This window comes from Leptonychotes weddellii, unplaced genomic scaffold (genome assembly GCF_054177405.1).
Source record: "Leptonychotes weddellii isolate Sample4059 unplaced genomic scaffold, ASM5417740v2 HiC_scaffold_16108, whole genome shotgun sequence".
NCBI lineage: Eukaryota > Metazoa > Chordata > Mammalia > Carnivora > Phocidae > Leptonychotes > Leptonychotes weddellii.
In genome coordinates this window covers 1-4,606 of record NW_027743434.1, presented here as the reverse complement: position 1 = coordinate 4,606, position 4,606 = coordinate 1, and the positions used below count along the sequence as shown (strand labels likewise).

Sequence of the window (4,606 nt, the reverse complement as noted above, 5' to 3'; positions counted from 1 at the left end):
GGAATTCCTAGGGCTAAACGATGCTTTGGGCAGGGATTAAGGTGGCTGCTTTCAGGCCACGAATGCCCTGGGGCACCAGTCCCTTTATTCCCTCCCCACACCCACAGCAGCCCCGGGCTGATACAGTCAGAAAAGACTGTTTGCAATGGGTGCAGAAGTTGCTGTTTACAAGTGGACTCTTGGGTGTGACGGGGATTCCAGAAAGCAGCTGGGGGATGGGGGGAGTGGGGGCCGGGGGGGGGGGGGCGGTAACGGTTGTTGTTACGGATGATTCTGTTATTAAAGTGAGCTTCTCCATCTCTGCCTTCCCACAGCTGCCCACCCTCCCCCACCTCCTGGTCCCTGGCTTCTGTCCCTAGAGGACTCTGGGGGGAACAGCTGGTGAGTGAGGGGCTCATCGGGGCCCAGAGCCCTTGGCTAAGGGCCGGGATGAGGGAGCGCGGAAGACGGGCTCACTGCCACCTCTCTAGTTCCTTCCTCCCAGGCCTGGGCTTGGAGCTCACGGAGGGGTCTTGCCTGTGCCCTGGCTGGGCAGAGGGTGGGCACTGCAGACTTACTCCTTTGCTCTGGCCGATTGAAAGGCCGGGACAGTCAGCTCTCTTTGGGGGGCCCTGTGACTGACTGGGCTGAAGAGACAGAGTCACCAGATTCACTCAGCGATCAGGCTGAGCCAGCCGCGTCCCCAGGTTACCCAGAGCCCCCTGAGCAGCTGTTCCCCCTTCCCTGTCCCTGGTTGCTGCCAGTGGCCCCCCACCCCCACTGAAGGAGGGCCCCAGAGGCGCTGGTCTTCCTCCCTTCCTCTCCCCCCCTCCCCTCGGCACTGAGGTCACCTCCCTCTGAATCAGGCCTTTGTGGGGGGCGGGGCTGCCCGTTGGCAGTTCTGGCGGGAGAAGCCTCCAGTTCAAGTTGGAGCTCCCACCTCCTGCAGCTCCATCTCTACCCAACGTGGCCTGTATCATGTGTTCCAGACCCAACATCCAACATCCGGGCGTGTCGGGCATGTCGTGGGACCACGGGAGGAATCTCTGAAACCAGGGCCATCCTGAAGAACCCAGGTTGGGGGTTTTCCAGGCCCGGGGTGGGGCTGAGCCCAGAAGCTGTGAGTAGGAGCTGTGGGGCCTGAGGGAGGAGAAGGGTGTGCAGCCCCCGGGAGAGGGGCCCCACTGACACGCGGCAGGGACAGCCACTGGGGAACAAACGTGGGTTGGTTTCTTCCCCCACGAGATTTAGACCGAAAACCCAGGCTGTGATGGGCCGAATTCCTCATTAGGCTCAGCCTGGGAGCTGGAGGTGGTAGTATCTCCTAATATTCCCTAGAGGAGAGGGAAGCTGTAAGAAGTGTTCTTTGCGCCATAGAAATCTTGAACGCCAACTGCGGTCCTGCTCACAGCGTGCACTGCTCCGGGCGCCAAGTTTAAATGCAGGCCTCTTCCCTGTGACTCAAGCAATCCGGGCTGCCAGCTTCCTGCCCCTCTGCTTGTGGCCCTGAGGATGGAGAGAAGGCCTCTGGTCCTGGGTTGGCCAGACCACCTCGACTGAGGGCAGAAAACTTCTCCCCAAAGTGAGGTTGAGTCACAGTCTGTCTTCATTTCCGGAGCCTCTCCCGAAGCCCAGCCGGGGAGACGGAGACGGTCCCATATGACAGAGCTGTTGCTTTTGGGTGGCATATCATTTAGAGGGTCTCCCCCAGGTCACAGTGGGGCTCAGGCCTCCCCGCCCTGGGATCCACAGAAGGGCAGATTGAGAGAGTGGCGGCAGTCAGCTCGGGGAGGGGGGGGGGGGAGGTTGCGGCGGTAATCCGGTCCCCACCCTCCTCAACAGGCAGAAAACCACAGACATGATCCACAGCCAGTCCCCATGATCTGGGCCTCCTGGAGGCGTTTTGATTTTTGTTTTTTTAGGAAAAGATATTCTCCCAGAGCATCTTCACCCTTAGTTTGGTTTTTGCTGTCGCTGTTGGGACCACAGACTTGGGCTTTTCCCCAGCTTTATCTTCCTCCCTTTCTGGCCCTGGACACTGCCGTGTTCACCCCGCTGCTTTCCTTCACCCTCCCAAGTCTGTCTCTCCCATCCCCCGCTACTCCCTGAGGTGTCCACAGGGGAGAAAGGGTGAGGGGCCTGAGGGGAAAGCTAGGGCGCCCTGGGGGCACTAGGAGCCTCTGCCGAGCGGGCATGCTGGGGTGCTGGGGTGCTGGGGTGGGGTTTAACTCAAGTGGTGGAGGTAACCCGAGGCCTTTTTTGGTTTTAACCCCTATTTATATATGTGGGAAGGAGGATATTTCCTGAATTTTTTTCATTTTTTTCCAAGCCCGTCCATTTCTAAAAATATCAAACACGATAATGTCATGAGCAAATGAAGTTATACTCAATACATTTTTCATGATGTTAAAATAACAAAGGACTCGAGATTGTTGTGGAGTGTTTAAAAATAAGTATTACAAGTTTTTCCTTTTCCTGCAGTTTTCAGAAGCCCCCTTCCCGCTGTCATACACACACGGGCACAGTCTCTCTCACTGGGAAAGAAGGTTCTCTCCGTTTACAGTTGCCCCTTTTTCCCTCTGGGGTGAAGGCTGGGCTGGCACCTGGCGGGGAAGGGTTGAGGAGGAGGAGGCCCCTGAGCGCGGGGTGGGTGTGCGGCCCTGTCAGATCTGCGGGTGCCCCCACTGCCCAGACCCCGCAGGGAGGAGCCTGGGACTCGGCGTCCCTTACAGATGAACATCCAGCAGCAGCAGGCAACGAGGCGGGACTTAGCAATGTACCTCTGTCGGGATGTGATCACGCAAAGTCTCCATTTACTGAGTTCATGCAAGACCCTCTGCACGCATCATCTCATTTCACCCCCAACATTTGGGCTGAGTATTCTTAGGTCCGTTTTATAGGTGAGGAAACAGATCTTGTAGAGTCAGGATTCTCACCCAGATCCGTCCCGAATTGCATAGCTCCAGGAGCCCTGGGACTCTAAGGAGCTTGCAGTACAACTCGTGTGTGTACAGAGGCCACCTACGAGGGGGGAAAGTGAGGCCTGTCCGCTGTGCTTGGTGATCCAGCCGTATGTCTTGGGCAGCCTCCTTCACCCGCAGATTCCGCACCCTCACCCAGGCTGGTGCCCACCCCCCGTAAAGTTGTTAGGATTGGGGGCCGTGGTCCCTGACCAGGATTTCATCTGGACGTCCCCGAGGTCTCTGCTTCGGTGTCACCTCTCGGTGCCTTATTGGGACCCGACGTATGTCCATTGGCTTCTCTGTGCGTTATCTGCCTCCCCCAGTAGAATGGAAGCTTCACAGAGGCAGGGCTTTCTCTGGCTCGTTCATCCCCAAGGGCCCAGGGCCTGGCACACAGCAGGAGCCCAGTAAATGCTTGTGGAACGCACGGCTGACACACCGTCTCCCTCCTTCTCCACAGGTGAGGTGACCGTTCCGGTGGCTAGCGTGAGTGTGCCGGCCTGGCTGAGGAGGCAGAGACAGGTGAGGGGCTTTGAGCCTGTGCGTGCTGGGGGCGGGGGGCCGGGGAGGCATCGCCGGCGCCCCACCGTGGAGGACAGAGGAGGCATCGTTCAGATGCCTGGCCGGTGAGGGGCTAGAGGGCTCCTCTTCCTTGCTCTGACAGTACTAAGCTCCTTTTGTGGGGGCTACAGTGGGTCAGAGAGTGGACTGGGGGCCTCTGCCCTTTTACATTAGGAAGGGTTTCCCATGTACTGGAAATTTCTGCAATATTTGTGCAAAAGAAGGAAATGAGGACTTTCCTCTAGCAAAGAAATTGCAGCTCAGATAGCAGCTGGAGACTCGTCAGGTACAGCCAGTAACTACGGCCATAGTCCAGCGACCTATATGTCACGGTACAGGACAGAAGCCCGGCTGCGCTGTTCTCGGGCAGTGACAGACGAGTCGGTTTCGTCATCAGTCTGTCCCCGACATGCCAGGTAGCCCACCAAGGAGTGCGAGTCCAGGCAGGGACGTGAATGCAGAGTGCCTGCCTTCACGGGGTCCACCCTCCCGGGGAGGCGGATACAGAACCGTGCAGGAGGGGTGCCTGACCTGGACTTGGAGTGGGAACCCTGAAAAATGCGTGGGAAGGAGCTGGCTGCGTGGAAAGCAGGGAGGTGTCAGGGGACCCCTGCAGAGGGAACGGCATGGGGCCTGGCCGGGAGCAGGGAGCTGGTGAGGCACGCGGGCTCCCTCCCGCTGTGCCGGGAAGATCGAGTGTGTGCCGGTTCGAGGCCCATCTCAGCAGAGAATTCAGCTTTCTTGGTCAGCGGCCAGTGTCTGTGTGACCTGTGGTGGGGTGAGCGCAGTGACTGGGGTTTATAAAACAATGGTCTCCGTTCTTAAAATGGGCAGAGTGTGTCTGTGTGTCTGTCCTAGGACCAGAAGAGCCTGAGTCAGACCCTGAGTTGTTACAATATCCGTGGCCCACTGGTCACACTAGACTTCCAGAATGCGGACGAGTTTTGTCTTTGTCCTCCTCGTCCACTCACCTCCTCCCTGTGCCCTGGAGTAGCCTGCCAGGGCGTCTCTCACTTGTTCCAGGGCCTGATGTCGGAGGCCATGGACCAGCCCGCTGGGAGCCCTGGAAAGCCGAGGCCGGGAGAGGGTGGTGACAGTGGCAC

General features: G+C 58.4%; 1 long non-coding RNA gene across 4 annotated transcripts; it reads left to right on the top strand.

The window, feature by feature from the left end:
- The first annotated feature begins 260 nt into the window (after positions 1-260).
- Positions 261-4,606, top strand: LOC145718462 (uncharacterized). Of its 4 annotated transcripts, none has more exons than XR_014141827.1 (4): positions 261-381; positions 969-1,099; positions 3,403-3,464; positions 4,498-4,606. It is a non-coding gene; the product is annotated as an uncharacterized LOC145718462 (long non-coding RNA). The 4 variants fall into 4 exon arrangements; XR_014141826.1 differs by having other exon boundaries at positions 262-381; positions 969-1,055; XR_014141825.1 differs by having other exon boundaries at positions 262-1,099.